We start from the raw sequence: 20793 nt of genomic DNA, 5'->3' as shown, positions 1-20793 counted from the left end.
AAGCCTTGTGGTATGCTGAAAGGCTTGATCTTTCTAAGTATTATGAATGCTGATTTAAATGATTGGGTGAAAGCTGAGGAAGTTATGGCTGAAATTTTGGCTAAAGATGACAGCTCTGGGTTTCAAGTTGCACAAAGCAGTCTGAGGGATTAAGCCAACAAAACCCACTCAAAGATATCCAGTTTCAAAAAGGGTAATCTTTGTATCAGTGATTCACACTCAGACAATGGTGAGGATTCCTCATTATCTGACTTTGCCATATTAATCTTACTTTACAAATACATGCAGTGATTTATATCATGTTTAATTAACTGATTGAGGGCTCCTGTGGTAAAATGGCATCACATTAAGCTCTGTCCTTATGGCAAATGCGAATCACATCTTTAGCCTTGCAAGAACAAAATATCATGGGATTCACTGATGACAGGATGCAGGATTCGAAATAAGGTCCCTCCTGTTGTTTGAGAATCCAGTGAGGGTGGTTGCCATATGCTCATCATTTCCAAGGGAAAAAAATGACAGGATAGAAGAAAGGACTGCTCTAGTTCTTCCAATATGTTCAAATCTCAGATGAAAATGATTGTACAGCAGTTCTGTACTGAGGCCAAGTTTTACATGAAAGTGCATAGCAAACTTTCAGAAAGCTTATAATGAGAGATTTTTTAATGTGATTTTTTTTTTTTACTGTTTAAATAAACTGTGAAATGATTCCTTTCTTCAGGAAAAAAAAAAAAAAATCAGAAAAAAAGATGAACTGAAAAAAAAGAGGCTTCTTTGCCAGCAACATAAGACAACATAAAATTAACTTAGCTTTTGCTATGAAGAGTTATTCCCCTCTAGCACTCACAACCTGTTTTTGAAGATAAAAACTACAACTGTTTGATAAAATTAGATGGTGTATATAATATGCTGTTAACATTACCAAGATTAAAAGCCTTGTTTATATTATTGCAAAGTTTCTTAAAATTCAAAGAGCATTTAAAAGCTGTCGTATTAAGAGACCACATTTTTACACTAACAGTGAACCTTATACCCAGTAAATTCCCCAGCTATTGACAAATTATATTACTTGAGACACAGTTTGCTCAGTGGATTTTTTGCAATTTGTTTCTATGGCAAAGAGGATCAGCAGTGGAGTGGAAGAAGCAGGCTTCAAGTTTTGCAAAGATTTGATGAGATTGCAGCAGCGTTCTCATTCCTCTCTTGGACCAAAACTTTTTGAATTTTATACACTAGTCTGAGAGAAGGACAGACAGTGTTTAAAAGCCTGGTAAGTAGAGCAGCTGCTTGGTGCTGCCTGCTTTGCCATTCTCCCATTTTACGCAGTGTCTTAACCATCAGGTCTCAGGCTAGCCTGACACATTCTGTCTCCAGATCTTCTGCTAGTGCTGTTCCACTTTGCATAAACAGTTAAATGCCACAGCTAACATTCAGGACACTCACTCTGCAAATCTCATGTTCAAGTCCCTAGGCCTGAACCTTGATTTTCCACATTCCAGGTGAGTTCCCCGCCAGTGGCGCTACCTGATACTCCAACCTTGCCATCTCCTCCTGGTCGCGACCAGAAATTCCATCTGACGGCTGACAAATCTCTTCTGATGAAAGTGTCTTTGAAATCGATACCCGCCCGCAAAAAAAAAAAAAAAAAAAAAAAAAAGTTTCAGTTTCCTCAAACCAGCCTTTTCAATCAAAGAAACAGAAAATTCCCCAACCCCTTCTAACCCTGTTGCTGGTGGGTAAAACCATGCCACCTATATGGCTGGGCACATGTGGCAGTGCAGCCCAAACAGAGCGGCACCTGCTTTGCCCACAGTCACCCAGGCAAGCCACAATCCTACAAAATGTGCTGAAGAGTTGGCTTGGTAACACCGTGCTCCTGTACCCCTCTTCATCCTTTATCAGAAGTCAATGTGCTTCACTGCTGCTAGAAACATTAGTATGGTTTTGTGATTAGAAAGGTTATACACGCTTTGCAGCCAGCCACTTTATCCTGTCCTTGTTCAGATCCCTTACAACTGAGTAGAAACAGGGTAACTATTTGCCCTTTACGAAATACATAAACTCTGACTCTCATCATATATCTTTTTTTGAATTCCACCACGTAGCAACTGCCTCCTCTCTTCTCCCTGCCCCCATTACCACATTTGATGTTTTAAAAGGTTTTGAAATTGTTTTCCAAATGTGAAGCACTAACAGGATATAAAAGCCAGCTTGGTTGGTACTTACTTAGGAGGATAACTGCTATCCCAATAACGGCAAATAAACGTGTAATGCGTCATACCTTCTGTTCATAATTTTGAAGCTCACAGTGATTTTAACACCTGTGACATCAGTCCACGATCATTTGTGATAATTTATGAAGATACGAGATGTATTTTTAAATATAAAAGGCCATTCAGTAAGTATTTTTAAATTAAGGAATTCACCACAATTCCTTCCTGTGAGATAAAAAACCTGTGTCTCAATATTCTTCATTCTAACACCGTGCTAAAAGCACCTCCACAACTGACTGCATGGAGAAGAGAATGCTGATTCTGAATGACCAGATGTTAAGAAACAGGTATAGGCACTTTTATGAGATAGAGAAGTAATTACTCTTAAAAACTATTTTTAATTGTACTGTTTTAAAAGGCATTTAAATGTTTAAGAAATATTTATGTGTAACGTAAAATATCCTCAGCAGTGTGTGATTAATTATTTTTAGGCTGTTTTTAACATAAATTAACTGTTAATTAAGATTAAATATTCTGGAGGCTGGACCGTATTTCACCTAAAAAAATAGTTTGCATTTGAATTGTCTAATATTTAGAGTAGGGCTTTCAACAGTGTAAAGAGTACCTCCAGCCATGTGAAGGTCAAAGCAAACCTTCGTTTTCAGTATTTCAAATTGTTATACTTCTTGCTTTGAGATCATATGACATTTACAGTAATTGCTGAAATTCCAACTGCTTTCAGGAAATGCTGCTGCTTTTGCAAGTTGCTAAAACACATGAAGGTACACAGGACAGTGCATTGCTGGAGACAGTTTGCAAGGAGACGCAATTAAATGTGAGTTTGGTGACACACAATGTACTGGACCAACATTAAAAAGACTTTCTCATGTTTGACTGTTTACCAGTTTTGTCTTTAAATAATAGTCTTCTTTTGGCATGTAATGTATATCTGCTTGCACTAAACATAATTTATGAATATTTTAACACATGTGTACTCAGTGGGGTGTATTATCATACTGATATAAATAGAATTAATGAGCAGTCAACCTGCCACATGTCATGACATATGACAGGGCAGCCAGAGCATGGGAATAATTCTTTCTGTTTCATATTAAAGCTTCTTTTCCCAGTTGAATTTTTGTTCCCAGATGCCAACAGACCTAATTTTCTAAGGACGATTTACAAAAATAGTAAGAAATGACAAACCTGGACTAATTTATCTTGGGTCACTTCAAAGAATGCTTATTTTAATGTCCTTTTTAATGCACAAGCAAACAGATGAGAAGTTTCAGTTAAATGCTAGATTTCTTATAAGGAGGGGTTTGATGTCTGCCTCAGCTTTCATTCCCAGGAAGCAGGCATTTTATTTGTTGTTGATTTCAGTTTTGTTTCAATGTCATGCTATCTGTTTATGCTGTTGAGGGACTAAAATACAGTGAGCATCTAAATGCAAAGATGACGTGTACGTTCATTTCAGCACAAAAGGCAATAGAGATGCAGATAATATTGATAATATCACTTTCACCAATGATCTGTTCTAGTTTCAAAGGCGAGGTAACAATCTGCTAACCAAGACTAATCAGATTTATTTTAATAAAGACATAGTGTAAGTTGACAGAATGTGCAAAATATAAGGCAAGGCCATATTCCTGTTTGGCACTTTATTTTATCAGAGAAATAAACTGTAATAAATGAACTGCAGTATCAGTTCTGTTCACAAAATGTTGTTTGTCTCATTAAAGGCCAAGGGTCATAATAAAATGACCAAGTTAACAATATTGATCAGATCCCCAGCTAACATCTAATTAAAGATAAACTTGAAAAGTTTTCTTTGCACGCAAGAATACTGCAAATGTTCAATGATGCTGCAGCATTGGGGTGCTGGAAATAAATACAGCAAGAGAGGGAGTCTGCTTTTGCTCCTTTTTGGTTTGAAACCACTCTTTTATTCATCTCAGTGCTCCTGAATCTTTGAAGTCACGACTCATGACTCGTTCTTCATCCTTAACAGGACAGTCTCCTAAAGATGGATCTAGTTCGGGTACGAAGACTTCAAACAAGTAAAAGAGACTTATCTCGGGACAAGGAGACCCTACAAGTTTTTCTGCCTGATGATCTTCACGGCAGGGCAGTAGCATCTCTCTTGGGAAATCCAGCTCTGACACACTCAAAGAAAAGGGGCACCATCTAGTGCTTTTTTGGAGGAAAAGCTGCTGCTGCTGGTAGGGGTATAGCGGGGGGAGGAACACACAAGGGCAGGGAGAAGAAATGACACTCCATTTTTTTTTTTTTTTTTCAAAAGACAAAGAAAACCTGTTGGCCTGTTTCATCTTCCATTTTGAGGCACTGCAATATTTAGCTCCAGGCTGTAAGTAAAAATTGTCAGCTTTCACAAGGTGGAAGGAAGGAGTCCCAACAGCTAAGATAATATATACAATTTAAAAATGGAAGGGGGGTGGGCATACAGGTATTATTCTGCTTAATAGGTATTTCTTCTGTCCATTCATGCACTTAGGCTGATAGAGAAATGTTTTCCTCATTATACATTCTCTCTTTTATTCATCTAAAAGAAACCCTTTTAAAGTCATTTTTTCTTTCATGGGAGATTATATTGTGCTGTTAATATTCCTGGCAATGTTCTTACAAATAATCTGACCAGAGTTTACCCAACGCAACAAAGAGATTCTATGAAAATAATTATTTGTAACGCAAAATCCTTTACAGTGCAATAAGATCAAGTTAACTAGTGATGCTGCTAGGAAAGAGCTTGGGAAGTTTTATCTGATTGGCAAAACTGGCTCATATCTGAGTCCAGGGGAAAAAAATGCCCTTTGATAAAATTTCACAGCACTGAAGTCTAATTATCTGAATGATTTTTGAAACCTCTTTGAAAACAGCTTGGGGGTAGGAGGGTAGAATATTCCCTTTTGTTGTAATTTGGGAATTTTTTCTAAAGATTGTGAAATAGCAGCTCAGTATTGTTTAGCTTGCTGTTACTACGAGTTGACAGAAATTGTGTTAGTCAAACTAGTTACGTGCTTGGTCCAAATAACCACTGTTTCCAAGGTACATCTGCTCCTTGGGAGTGTCGGGTTGGGAATGTTTGTTATGAACTGCTGGAGCTGCTGCCTTCTAGACACACAGAACTACCATAACCCTGCTCTGCACGAAAGCTCAGGACGGCGAAAAATCAAACATGCTGATGCCCTGATCCAAGCACCAGAAGTTACACAGTGAAGATCAGTGTTCATTTTTGAACTTTCAGGCCATAATTTTGGATTCCCTGGGTACTCTAAGCTCTCAGTCAACTGTGTTCTGGTAACAAGAGAGGATCATACCCACATGCATGACTAAATAAACAAGAAATATTTCTGCTAGAGTAGTGCTGAGCAAAGCAAATATGTGGCTTGATGAGTAATTCTCAAAGGGAAGCCTATCCCAGGAAACAAAAACAAAAATATCTTTTATGTTCATATAGAGCTTTCCTTGCACAGTTGCTCATGCCTGTAATGGAGATATTTTACAAAAGAAAAAACAGGTGTAGAGTTAAGGGATCTGACCAATAGCAGGCAAGCTGGAAGTAAAAAATCAGCAAAACTGTCAGATGTCCAGATCCTCAACAGGACTAGAAACAACTTGTGGGTCATGGAAAGCATTCAGGACTGCTATGGCCTGGTGGTTTGACCCCAAGCTGTGGACTTGAGCCATACTTGCTCCGCAGCCCTCAGTCCAGCACATCCGTGTATGGCCTGACCCACAGATACTCTGACTGCCCTTGTCTTCGAGTGAAATCAGGAGCTCAGGACTTCTGCTATTTGGGCCGTGGCTTAAGTCCCCTTATTTTAGGTAGCATATTTTGAAATGTAACTATTTAACCCCTCCATGCCTCGGCTTTCACATCTGTAAAACTCGATAGCTATGCCTACCTTGCATGGGTGTCAGGAAGATTATTTCAAGTCTCCAAACAACTTTGAAAAGGAAAAGCAAAACAAACCGAATTTATCTATTATTTGTCATTTTCTATCCCATAAAATGGAAGTCAGATGCAGCCCGGGCTGTGAGCTATAACAAAATGTTCACCTAAGCCTTTGCTATGGCTCCGATGCCAAAACAGCCAATGAATTCAGCACGGCTTCACAGGCAGAAGGCAGCTCCCTCACCTGCTGACGAGGCAACACCCTGAGCCAGTGGCAAGTTAACATCTTAAAGAACCACAGCCTTTACTAACCAATCATTCTATAATTTTTTATTATAGTCTTTATCTGAACTGTCAATACAGTTTACTGTGCATTTCTGATGATTAAAAAAAAAAAAAAACTCTAATAAAATAATTCCTCGAGAGGGAGCTTACTCCACTGGGAAGAAAAAAAACCTACAATAAATACCTCTCTGGAGTTCTTCTTGGTGCAGAATGTACCTCATTAGATTTCAGGCAGACACAATCTTGCCTTAACAGGTTTCAGATCTTCTAGAATTGATTAGACAAGCCTATTAGAAAAGTCTACACTAGTTTCTTTCTACACTGGTGCTCGAAGAACAACAGAGGGCTTTGCCCATCGTATCTCTTTTCAAAGAAGCAGCCACTTGCCTCCCATGCTGTGTACCTTCACCAACTCTTAATGTAACTTCAAGGTTTGTTTGTTTTTTTTTTTGTCTGAAGCTTTCTCTCCATTTTTCTCCGCTTTTCACAGTCTCACTTTCCTGAATGCTATAGCTCAGTGAAACCCTCTGGTAATGACAGCACTGGAGTGATAATGTACTTTCCCGATTTCCCGTTAATACTAGCACTTGATCCAGCAACGGGTGCCAGCTCAGTGGCAGAAGGATGCTTTAATATTTTCTAGAGGTAAAAGGACTGGTTCAATTTACAGCCCTGGCTAATTCAGCAGTTTCACTCCGTCTTGGCAGAGAAAAAAAATGTTTTAGTTAAAACAAAGCAAAAAAATCCCCCTTATTTCTCTCCGTTTCATGCCAAAGAAGCAAAGCACAATTGCTCTTTTCTCCCCGAGGAAACGTGTGAATACTGTACAGGGCAATGAAGGAGTTAAAATAACTGAGGGGAAGGAGGGGAAATGGGGAGGGGGGAGAAGGGGGGGCGGAAGATACAGCAGCATTAAAAACAAAGCAGTTTGTTTTTCTATTTTAATAAGAGATACATAATCACAGACCATCCAACAACACACGTATCCTTGCCGAAGAGCTGCTGATATTCTACATTAACCTTTGATAGCGAGAAGCGTATTACCCCTACTGTTTTCCACAATAAATTATGTTATATCTGGCATCCAAAGCGCTAGGAAGTGTTCAGCCAGCTGGAAGCACCAGATTGGCCCAACATCCCTAACGTTCAGATTATAAATAAAGGGTACCTCATACTGCTGCTATAACAAAAACAAGCCATGCGGAGGAAGGGCAACTTCCCCCCTGCCCACAAAAGCAAAGGGCGTCAGTTGGGGAATGGCAGAAGAGGAATTCAAGAGGGCAGGGTTTCTGCAGTGAGATGCAGCCCCCAGCACGTCCAACCTGAGGCAAAAGCAGGACTCCAGGCAGAGAACCGAGCCTTCTCCTCTTACATCTCTACTGACGATTTGCACAGAAATAATGCCAAGAGGAAGTGTATCTGGATCTGCGCTTGCCAAACGGTGTAAGCACACAAACACAGGCTCACACATATGCGTATCTGCCCACTCTTCAGGCAGCATTGCCTGTTCTCTTCCAGTCATGAAAATAATTAGCTCAGCCACAACTTCGGTTTCGGAGGATGTGGTGAAATGTGCCACGGTGCACGCTTCTCCCACACTCTCTAATCAAAGGACATTATGGCCAAGGCACATAACGACGTTAACATAAAGGATGAGGAAAACCCTCCCTGGTATGGTCTGGAAGATGAAGATATCAAATAGGAAAAAGAAAAAAAAAAAAAATCGAAGATGGTTCCAAGACTTAAAACCCAGTGATTGAAAAGAGCTGTAAATGGTCCTTTCAAACAGTTTGCAGTGGGTCCAACTGTTCTCAAGGAAAGCACTTCATTAACTTGAGTGGGTGTGTAACTGAACCAGTGCTGGGAGCTGCTAAACCCACTGCACTGCTGGAAAAATTAACCTCATCTATTTATTTTAAGGGCTAGACTATGGTGGTCCCTGGTGAGGATGTAATGGGAAGTCAGACACAAGGAGCTGTTCTCCTCACCACTCCTTTTCGGTAGGGGCTGGCCACAGCTGCAGTCCCTTGTGCTCTCCTGAGGGCGAGAATTAGCCCCAAATTGGTATATTCCATCTTCATTACTCCAACTATTACCTAAACAAGGCTATATGCTTACTTACTTAAGCTGAAGAATGGAAAAAAGGAACTAAAATTAAGGTTAATAGAACTGGATAGAGTAATCCCCATTTACTTTGCCCTCACCATAGATGCTTTCCCCTTTTGCCTTCAGTAGATGTTTTCCTTCACTACAGTACTTCTTTTCTCTCTTCTTTCTGCTCCCTTTTTTATTTTTCTTCATCTCGTGCCCTCTTCCCTCCCGTAGCTGTGACTGTTTAACTTCCCCTGGGTGTACTCGGGGTGCAGTTTGAGACTTGTGAAGGAAGACACAGGAGGGCTTACTCCTGGTCTGTAAACTGTGGGCAAGGGCTCTGAGGAATTATACTGACAACAAAATATATGAAATTATCGGTGTCTTGTCATGGATCTCACGAATGAAAGAAATTTAAAATCTGACAAAGAAACACTGCTTAACCTATTCTTCAGTTGGTCCATCCCATATTCTTAAAAATTTCATTTAATTCCCCATTAGGCAACTGAGGTGTTGTCTGAAATTTATCAAATCTGTTGGATTGTTCAGACCTGAGAAGGTTGCTGAGATGAAACATATGCTGCAGAATCAATCAGATGCCCAGATTTAATTCAGGAACATGGGTGTATTCGTGTCTCCCAGGAGGCAGAGGAGAGGCTAGTCTAAATGCAGCAGTCACATATTTGTTAGTGCCTGTACATCCCAGGTTTGCATCTTGTAGGAGTCAATGCTTTCCACTGAAAGGTGGTTGGTTCAGCTCCAGTTGTTGGACTCAGTTCTTTCCTGTTATTTTTATTTGGTTTTAAGAAATGATGCTCCATCCCAGAGAAGTGGAATGGGCTTATCCATTCTTTCTCTAAGACTCGTTATAGCAGTATGAATTTTTTGGAAGAAAAAGAGAAAGGTCTAAAGAAAAAGAGAGAACTGCAGCGCTGCTTCCATGCTCTCTTTTCGCTGTCAGAGACAACACACTGCACAGCTTGTTTAAGGATTCTGGATAGTGTAGTCCCAGCAGACATTTCCTGTACTAAAATGTATTCTCATTAGAGTCACCAAAAGGGAGTACTCAAAACATTAGTTATCTGCACATAATCACTATATCACACCATGTATCCTTTATTTTAATTCCTACTTGCTTGCTAATTACCCACCACGCTGAAGGTCTCACAACTGCTCTCCTTTCAGCAGCTTTGTTTGCAAAGTGTCTGGCAATAATCTCCCAGCAGTGCATTATCATGCCCTTTTCATCACACTATTTAATCAATAGGGTAATGACCTCATATAAGCTAGTTCCAGGACCTAGCCATGCCATGCTAAATAAATGAAACAAACAAAAGTGTGGGCTATGTGCCTTCTGTTTTACAAATCTGGACACCAATAATTTCTGCAGTAAAATCTATTATAATATACAGAAATTGGAAATTCTTCACATCTCTTGCCAGAAAAAAAAAAAAAAAAAGATTCTGCAGTACTATGAGGATATGACTGGTTTCTTTAAGCAGACATAATTGTAAAACATGTGTGTTCTTGGTCAAATGTTCATAGGAAGATTTATCCTGATAACACTGGAAACAACAGTTTCCCCCAGTACATCACGTCATCGCTTGGAAGACTGAATGGTGACCATCATAGCTAATGGGATGAAATCACAGGCAGCACCAGAAAGAGGGGTTGGAACCTACTTTTCAAAAGCATTTTTGTTCCAGTGAGCAGAAGGAAAGCAGCTTCTCTCCATTTCCTGAGCTGTAAACGTACAAAGTGTGGTTCGCTTTGATTTTGCATCCCACGGTTGGATTATACTCTGTCTAATAAAGCACATGTGAGATGTGTTCAGTAATGTGAGAACTCTGGAGCATATGTAGCATCGCTCTAGTGTGGCAATTCTCTCATCCAGAGGAACGGGGGTGATAAACTGGGGCTGTCTGCTCCTCCTAGCCATCAGTTTTTATAATACCAATAGGAATCTCATTTTAGAAAGATCTTCATCTTTTCATCCTTCTTTTTTTGTTTGGTTGGTTGGGTGTTTTGGTTTTTTTTTTGCGACTAGATAATGAAAAGGGAGACACATAACTGCCCAGCTGGCACAGGGTGACTGCATAACCCATGCTTCCTCAGGAGAGCCAGGGCAAAATCCCCATAACAGCACTGAAGGGTCAGCCCATGCAAATAGGATGCTTGGGATAGAAAGGTTTTCTTCATAGCTGTGGAAGGGTAATTCATTGACAACTGAAAGCACGACAGGTAGGCACAAGGAGGAGTATAAACCACAGTGCTGTGTTACCATGGCAGTCTCACCGTGCACTGCTCTCACATGAACTGAGATGCCCTCAGAAACATTGTGAGAGAAAAATAAGGGTTCTTAATCTTGTTTTATCTCAAATATTAATTGAAGCCAACCTATTTCTACCAAGTTACCTTGAGACAAAATTTTTACTGGAAATTTCTGACTGAAGCCACTTACATTTTGTTGGCACTTTCCTTTTAGGTGTGTTATGAAAATGACAACGTGCCAGTCATCCAAGCTGTCAGCGCCAGCCAAAATCTGTTCTGAGGCAGAGCAATTTACACTTGGATGAACACCTCCCAAGAAGTAATCACATAAATACCTTCACGTTGAGATGCAACTCATTGCTGGTTAGGTAACTCCTATAATGAGCGTGCGATCGGTCCCAAAGATATGAAATGGCTTCAGTGCAAATGCTCTGTTAAGCTGGTGAAGAAGCTGTTGTAGTGCTAACTACGCAGCATGCCTGCGAAGCACTTGCTGTGTTACAAGACATTAGTTCTGGAATATAAAACTGCATTTTGGAAAATATTCTCTAAAAATGATCCGTATGACACTAGTTTGGCAAAGTAAGAACTTGAAAAAACCAACATTCCCAGTCTCTTAATGAATGAAAACTCTTCTATTTGCCTATCTGGTGATCTGGCCACTGTGAAACTATGATGTTTACATTTGACTGATGCAGAAATAGTGGAGAACACTGAAGAAATAAATGAGAAGACTGAATAAACAGAAGAAAGGAAATATCACATATCTCCAAGAGAGGTGAGCTACATGCAGCATAGGCAGTCACACTAGATGTTAACAGCTTCCCTAATATTTACTGGGAAACTCAAGAGTTACACACTGTAAAATATCATCATTAGGTAACATCAATCTTCCTTTCCACCCAAAATCTGTCCTTGGATTACCCAGGAAGAAGGACATGTCATTGACTTCTATCTCTAATCCATCTTAAATGAAAATAAATGATTCCTTCCTACATGACACCGCAGCCACAATTTTTTAGGAACAAGAAATCCATATGCACCTCCTGAAACAAGTCACTTCTAAAATGGCAACGTATCTCCAACAGCAGATGTGCTGGCATGAACTGTGACACCTGCTGTCTTTCAGGTCGAAATCAAGCAGGGCAGGACAGTTTTGACTCGCCTTTACAGTTCACCACTTTGGTACCAGTTAGTTTATTGTGCTGAAACTTAAAGAGCCACCAGTGGCTTTTGAGTTATCTGGTGACCTAAAAGAACTCTCAGATGGAGTTTCAGGCTTTTGAGTAGTTTCCTTGGTTCAGAAAGACTCCATTGCGCACATTTTCTCCCATGGAATTCTTATGAGTTGGTGGCAGAAATCCTTACTCCAGAGCATCTTCCTCATGCAAAAGATATTACGTTGGGGGGAAAAAAAAAAAAAAAGTTGGAAAGTTTGCTATCCTTGCACTTCCTATGTGGCAAGAAGTGTTATTGCTTTCCCTTCAACCCTGGAAGTCTCTCTGCATGCTGAAGTCAATGGGAGACTATGGTCTGTCTGTTTACTTTCAGATGTATTTCTTTTACAGAGGAAAAGAAAGAATGAAGAATCAAAAATGAGGCAACTTTTCTTCAGACATTTAAAAGTTTTCTGAAACACGTGAGTTTAGAAAAGAGAGACACTTAATACATTTACAAGAATTTTCATTCGAACTGCTGAAAGAAAAAGGCAAAATACCCACACATCACTGCAAAGACAGCAGGAATGGGCCATACAGGTCATATGGTAAAGTCTTCTGAGTCGTAAGATAAGGCTCTAGGTCATCCTCAGATCTATCCCTGACTGATCCAGGAGAGCTGAAGCACTTCATAGAAAAGCCCACCTGATTTAGATGGGATGGAAACAAATGAACAAAAATGTCCAAGACATCACTGCAATAGATTTTTCACTATTTGGATGTGTGTCAATATTAAAGTGGAGAAAGTAGGAATTTGATAGAAAGACCTGATAGAAAAGCAAAAGAGGCATATAAGTGATAACTAACCTGATAAAGAACTAAAAGGGATAATATAATTATAGCTGATCCATATGGGTTTCTGGAAAATAGATCTTGTCAAGCTAACTTGATATCGTATTTTGATGTGATTACAAACGGGACTGCTAAAGGCAACCATCTTGATGGATGCCTGTATGAGAACAGGCTCTGTGACACACCATAGTTGGACCAAAAAGCTAAAAAGCATAGAAGACAAGAAATCCATATGTTCCCAATTACAGCCTGTGGAGACAAAATGGTATTTTTGGAAAGCGATTTATGACTCTTCAGTCAAGTTCACTATATCTTCCTGTAAAGGTCTCCATCTCTCTCCATTTCCTGTTAAGCACTTAGAAAGCTACCAGCGACTAGAAGCTAATTTTTGGGTTGCTAGAATTAGATGCAATGAATCAGAATGGCTTCTTAAACTACTTACCGACCACACTGCAGATGTGTGTAACCCGTCGCTGTATGACTGGGGAGTAAGTCACCAGTATCATAATTGGTTATTGGCTGACGGACTATTTTCTCTTTTTTTGTTACAAACAAAAATCATTTTCACAATATTTAAAGTGAAAATGGAAAATGGTAAATGATGAAGAAGACAGCTTGGTTAGCTAAGTGCTTCAGTAGAGTCAGCAGAAGGCCATGGATCTAAGAACAACAATAGTGAGACAGACTTAATGATGGAAGACTACTCTGGAAGAAAGAGATCCTACAGAGGAGTGGAGGATTGAAAAACAAAAACCATAGCAAGAAACCAGATTACTATGAATTTCTAGTGTGGTGCCATAACAGAAGTGCTATAACAGAAGTTCCTATGCTCGCCAGATGTACGAACAATAACAAAGACAAATTCAGAGGTTATGTTATCTTATGTGCCAAAAGAGAAACAACTAGTAGTTCGATTGGGTTCACAGCATTGTTTTAAGAAATACTGTGAAAAAATCCACAGGTTCTGAGGAAGCCAGGAGAACAATTACAGTATTAGGAAACATGCCTTATTGTAAGAGACTCTAGGCACAAAATCAATTAACTTATCAAGAATAACGTTAAAGAATGATTTGATCACAGTCTACAAGTGCTTACCACAAGGAGCAAGAAAATGATAATAGAGGGCTCTTCAAACTAGTGGGCAAAAGTAGAATCCAAGGGCTAGAAGTTACAGCAAATTCAGTCTAAAATGGAGGCATAAATTTAACGCAGGCAGGGAATGACTTGACATAACTTGCCAAGAACTGCGATTTATCTACCAGCACTGGAAAATATATTTTAATCAACAGCTGGCCTTGTTAAGAAGTGTACACTTCTATTTGTAAGCATATTACTATATTCATTCTGTGAATCTCAGAATATTTTTGTGGAGCAAAAGAATGAATGTTGTAAGTTGGGAAGCGTTCACTGCGGTTCCGTACACAGCCAAGAGATTGCATTTCCATCTGATCACCAAGTCTCAGACCATCTCCTGTGAAGCTTGCCTAACTAATGCACCTTCCTACTACTCCACACTACGCAAATCTTTTGATTAATGAGCACTAACTCAAAGTAGATTGCTCTAAAATTACAAAGCAGGAAGAAATCATAATTTGCAATTATCCCTCACAGAAATACTTCAATACAATACTTTAGAGTCATTTTAGGTGTCCTATTGTTTTCCAAATGTAAAGGTAAAACACAAATCACAATATGGTAAAGATCTCTTAGTAGGCAATTAAAAATTAATCAGCTAATTAGATCAAATGAACGAGAAAATAAGTCTCAGGAAGACATCCATTCCAATTAACATAATATTAACCTACAAAAGACTTGTTCAGGCAAAAAAAGAGATCATCTTTATTTCAAATACCAAACCAATCAATAAAAGGAAACAAACAGTTATTTCTTACCTTGTTACCCCCATGACCAAAGCCAAAAGGAAATGACAGTAATAGTGAGTCAACTGCCTGTGCAACTGTATTCATTTCTTATTTCTAATCTTGTTAACTATTTGAATCCACAATCTGAACTATGTTGTATTCAATTTATGGAGATTCTACCTATATTTTGCCTCTTCTGTTCTTGCTGTGTCTCTTAAGAATCTCGCAGGTACTTAAAACTGATGAGACCCAAACTCCCACCCAGATTTCTCCTCAGCTAGGTGACTCCTAACTAAAGCACAGGACTTTACTGTGGAGATGGAGGATGTTAAAATAAGAAGAAAGTGGAGAGATTCTTAAGTCTGTGTCAGGGATGATAACATATACTCTCAAAGAAGGAAATAACATTATAGGACACCTTATTGAATAAACCTGACTGGTTAAGCGGAAAGGCTCAGGCAATCAGACAAGGAATTGGGCATGGTTGAACCTAATTAGATAAGATTGCATAGATTAGAAATATCTGCAATTAAAGGACAGTTCCTAAAATATTATTTCAAATGTCAGATTACTCCAGCTATAACTGACCATCCCGACCTTCAGTTGAGATCCGCAGGACACGTGCCGCAGTCTTGGAGCTCACTGGGGAGCTTGCAGTTGGAGAGGACCTTGCCTCCCAAGCACTGCAGTGTGGCAACTGTGTGAAGGGCTCCTAGCAGAGCCCACTAGTTCTACATCATGCATCTCCTCACTGATATCCCATAAATTACCCAGGTTCAGCCCGGTGACCAGGCTAACACAGCCCCCCTGCCCATCTTAGGACGCGGGTGTGGTTTGAGGCTAACCCTGAACTTTCTAGGAGCTGCATGGAACTCACTGCACACAGGCCAGGCTAGATCAACTGCATTATTTACTTCTGCAGATAAATAAATAAAAATCTAGGAGGATGTAATGGTTTAGAAGCAGGTTGCGCAAACCAATTCCACAATGAATGTATTTCACTTTGATCACCCCTTCCAGCCCATAACAGAATTGAGGCAGTATTTTGTTTTGCAGAAATTAGTACCTTCAAGACCTGCAGTGGATTTATTATTTCTGCTAGAGCTTGCACTTTCTTTCTGATCCACTGCTGTAAAATCCAGAGGGACAGAACAGCACAGAAAATTACTGCGAAGATGTAGTGTGACATAGGAAGAGTCAGACGCGTTATGTGTGAACAATATGACAAAAGGCAAAGCCATCTGAAAATAAATGAAAAAATTAATAATCAAAAAGGGTGTCTAATTCTTATCTGGGCATTTGTTTGCTCACTCTCTGAATTAGGACCATCAGGTCATAGCGTGTTAAGCTGGAAGGGATCCTGGACCCAGAATTGTCCTGCTTGAGGAAATGCCAGAAATGGCCATTTAGGGAAAAGAAATTGGACCACCCATCTCTGTGGTCACCACAAAGCAAGTGACACATTGGAAACGTAACTTTATCATGCTTCACTCTTGAAACCAGAGTCCCCAACACAAGAAGGATGCAGAGCTGCTGGAGCAGAGTCCACAGGAGGGCAATGAAGCTGATCAGAGAGCTGGAAAACCTCTCTGATGAAGAAATGCTGATGGAGATAGGCTTGTTTAGGCTAAAGAAGGCTCTGAGGTGACCTCATTGTGGCCTTCCACAAGGGAGGAAAGCTTATAAGCATAAGAGACTGATTTTTGCATGGTCGGATAGTGACAGGACAAGGGAAAATGGCTTTAAAGAAAAAGAGAAGAGATTTAGGTTAAATGTTAGGAAGAAATGTTGGTTGGTGAGGCCCTGGCACTGCTGCCCAGATTGCTGTGGGTGCCCCATCCCTGGAGGTGCCCAAGGTCAGGTTGTATGGGCCCTGGGCAACCTGAACATGTGGGAGCAGCCAGCTCACAGTATAGGGTTGGTGCTGGATGAGCTTTAAGCCATTAAGATATTCTATGATTCTATGATACTACAGCTTCACAACTTGAAGCCAAACCTTCATATCCACCCCAAGCTTGGTGTTGTCAAAGAAAAAAACAACAATAATGGCAGTTAGCTCACATGGCACAGCAGTCCCACAGTGCAGGCATTGGGTACCAGTCAGAGGCTGTGAATCCTTTTAGAGGTGACAACATTGCTGCTAAGAGAGAATGATTTCCAGTCACCCCAACATTAAAAACAGCAGCAGTATACACTGCATGAGAGTCCCACATACACATGGAACAGAGATAACTTTGTTGTTATGCATTTCCATGTAAACTGTGGCTTATACTTAATAAGATACAGGCTCAAAGGATAATGTAAAGGATTTAAGAAACAAAAGCCTCAAAAAAAAAAAAAAAAAAAAAAGCACTTTGGTAACAGAGTAACATTAACTGTTCTATAAAGCTATGAACACTTGACATAAAATTATCCAGAAACTGCTGAGTCTGCTGGAGAAAAACAGAGAATGACTGTACTTGGAGAATTTCATAGTAGTTTGATCACTGATTCTTCAGTAAGCTGTTTAGGACTGCAGGCTAAACGTTCTCCTGGAACAGATGTATCAATCAAAAGCTAAGCCTACTTCAAATAAGTAAGCAGTGTCTATTTTCTTCTCCAGAATGCTTGATCAAAAAGCTGTCTTCTCTGGCCATTGATTGCTTTGTGTTTGGAAGCTGCCTGAATACTTCACTGATTTTAGCAGGTCTATATCTTCAAAGACAGGTCAGTTTTTGTCAGTGATGAAAGAAATCATCTACAGGATATAAAGTAGATTAATGTTTGTCAGGCATTTCAAACAAGCCAGAAACCTATGCTTTCCTGTTCTTTAAAGAACCTTATAACTTGTTTTCTTATAAGGGATAAAAAATTCCAGAAACTAAGAGAGCAGAACAGAAACCCTATTCCTCACTCCTTGATAGCCTGCAGTTATAGTACAACAGGATCAACAGATTAGAAAATGAAAAAGGAAAATGTTGCTGCAGTAATTTTTATGAGTAGTTTTTGATCTTGCCCTCGTGATGATTCACATATAAACAATGAGATAGGAGAGGACACATCTCAGCTGAGAGATCATCCAAGAGAATATCCTCACTGTACAGTGAACAGGCATGAATAAAAAACACTAAAAGGTTCTACAAGCTTGTTGGCAGTGGAACTAGGTGCAGCAAAACAGGTGAGCAGACGGGACGTGGCTGCCTCAGCTCCTCATGGTTGTTCTCTGGTGCAAGCCCACCCAGTGCAAGCCAGCACCAGGTTGAGATGCCTGGGTTACCTGTTCCAGGGGGAGCAGCCAATGAGCTGCCTCCTGGCAGCAGGGTATTGAAGCTATCTTGCCCAGCTGAGATTGAAAGCAGAAGTTCTACAAACAGTGGTGTCTGCAGTCTTGCACAGCTAAGTAGCAGGCCCTCAATGTATTTCACCCTGAGCACCGGAGAAGAGCTCCGGAGAATTAAGCCTACATTACATTACAAAGCTGAGGCCCTCCCAGTGGCTATCACCAGCCTTCTGTAAGGGGCATGTACCTCTGGGACTCCCTACAGACCTCTGCAGCTTGTAGCCTGTTCACTGCCTGACCTAATTCTTCAAAATGGCTGGCCCATTTTGGCTGACAATTTCCTTTAAATGCCCAGACACCAAGCAATGGAAAATTTCCTTTAAATGCCAGTTAATGAGCAATGGAAAATGTCATCACGATGAAATTATGCAGGTACTTAAGTACTCTGCTGGATCAGGCCTTTGTGAGCTACATTATACTCTCACATTTGACTAGATTTTCTGAGTGTGATAAATAAAATCAGACGAACCTCTATGATAAAAGAAGAAAAAAGGAGATACATGTATAAATTTTAAAGCTCCTTTGGTTCTTGGTTGGCATGGAGGAGAGAAAGAGGAAAAGAATGCAAAATCATAAACTAGGCTATGCTTGTGTAAATTACTCTGACATTTAATAACTCTCTACTAAAAATTCTCAAGCAAGGCTACTTCAGATATTTTTAAGGTCATGTATCATTTACTGTCTAGGTCAATTTATGCATCAGCAAAAAGGGCTGCAAACCCTTCTGGACAGCACTTTAAAAATAAAGGTATATGTAACTGCTTGGGCCATATTTTCCTCACCAGTTTCTGCTCTCTGAGCATTTCACCTTGGAAAATTAAAGTAATAAGTGAAGTCAGTATGATATTTCAAGGCAAGCCAAGGACAAGCTTTATAACCGTGCTATCAAAATGCTATTAATAAAAGCAAAAATACACACACGATGCTGTGTTTCCCCTATGGATGGAAAAAATTATTGTCTATTAAGTTAACATTTCAGATACCCTCTCAGTTTTTCCTAAGATCCCAAAGAAGGCAACAGAACACATATCTCTTTCAGTGAACTTGTATAAAGTATCTACTGTCATGTAGTGCTCTATTTTAGTAAACACTCCAAGGCTTCTGAAGAGAATATATGGATGAGTAAGATTTCTGGGGGGAAAAAAGGGGTGGAAAATTGTAGCTAGAATTTTTTATTTTCACTAAAAGTTTTATACCAAGGCTTTAGTTTATTTTTTATTTATTTATTTTAGGTTCAGAGGGCTGTGTTTATTCATGTGTTTTACCTTAACCCTTTGACTTCTCTTCACCACAGCACCCAACAGCTCCATGCTTATTCCTAGGACAACCACAGAATGGCTTAGGGTGGAAGGGCCTTAAAGCCCACCCAGTTCCACCCCCGTACCATGGTCTGGCTGCCCCCCACGAGCTCGGGCTGTCCAGGGCCCATCCAACCTGGCCTTGGCCACCTCCAGGAATGGGGCATCACAGCAATCTGGGCTGCAGTGCCAGGGCCTCACTGCCCTTCTCAGTAAAAAGTTTCCACCAAACTTTTGATTTAGATCTCCTCTCTTCTAGTGCAAAACTATTCCCCCTTGTCCTATCACTATCAGCTCATGTAAAAAGTTGGTCTTCCTCCTGTTAATAAGCTCCCCTCAAATACTGGAAGGCTGCAATGAGGTCTCACTGGAGCCTTCTTTTCTCCAGACTGAGCAAGCCCAGAATCCATGCTGCACTAAGAACTTATCTCCTTGTTACAGATGGGAAGCCAGATATAGCAGGGCATGTCTACGTGGCATAAAGCAGTGCTGTACAGGAATATCCAAGCCAGCTCTGAATGAGCAAAGCTGCTGGGGAGATTTCAGGCACATAAGTCACCTCATTCAATTCCCTTCTGCTCATCTCCCAGCATCCCTGAGCAGTACTCTGCAGAAATACAAGGCTCAGAGCAGTCTGCACCATGCAAGGAAGCATGGCCAGAGGCTCTTGATCGCAGGACCACTGAAACTTGCTGAAGATGTCTGCAACACTGCAGATCGTGTAGAGTCATGCCATAAACTCAGACACTTTTGCCTTTGGTAGGCATTTGCTTTTGCATTTTGTTTTTTTACACAACCAAAGAAACAGACGGATTCTGACAGGTTTAGAAAGCCCATGGCTTTCCTTGATGCCTGCTTTGCCAGAAGTATAACTCCAGAAGCAGAGGAGAGACTGTGACCTATTTATTGAATTTCCTTAGGTACACCATACAGGCAGATACTCAGCTACACAATCTCTGTTCCTTCCCCAGGAGAAAACTTGATGTTTAAAATACTATGCAACTGTATTGAGTTGCAAGTTAGTACCCAGGCCACTTTTTAAAGCAAACTGCCCAAGGAACAGATAGCTCAGCAAGCTCTAGTCTCACCTGGTCTCAAGTGCTCAAATTGCACACACATACACACCCACAAAAAAAGACATGGCAATATAAACTGGGGTAGAAATAAAGGACCATATTGTTCACTTTAAAAATGTCATGAGGTATTTAAGAAAAAAAGGCACTATTTGTCAAATTGTATTAATTACTCATAATACCTACTGTTTTATGACAAATCTTGATGTTTTCATTGAAATCACTATAATTACTTACCCCTTTTCTCCAACTCTAGCAAACATGAAAGACGAAATATAAGAAAAAGTCATTTTTCTCTGCTAGTTACATTAACTCAAAGAATGACACACTTTGTAAAACCTCACACTACATATTCTTCCCAACACAGAAAAAAATGCTCACTTTAAAGCTCTGTGCTCTAAGGATTTTAGAGAGAAACATTTTTTTGTTCATTTCTACACTATTCTAATTACACTG

The 20793-nt window shown here is 40.0% G+C and overlaps 1 protein-coding gene across 23 annotated transcripts in view; it reads right to left on the bottom strand.

The window, feature by feature from the left end:
* LOC116232872 (uncharacterized) overlaps positions 1-20793 on the bottom strand; it is a 324054-nt gene that overhangs the window by 301766 nt on the left and 1495 nt on the right. The gene's annotated exons all lie outside the window — the stretch shown is intronic.

Source organism: Phasianus colchicus, chromosome 2, assembly GCF_987193195.1.
Source record: "Phasianus colchicus chromosome 2, bPhaCol1.hap1.1, whole genome shotgun sequence".
Classification (NCBI taxonomy): Eukaryota; Metazoa; Chordata; class Aves; order Galliformes; family Phasianidae; genus Phasianus; species Phasianus colchicus.
Note: the sequence above shows the minus strand (reverse complement) of the source record. Positions and strands in the feature narration are given on the sequence as shown.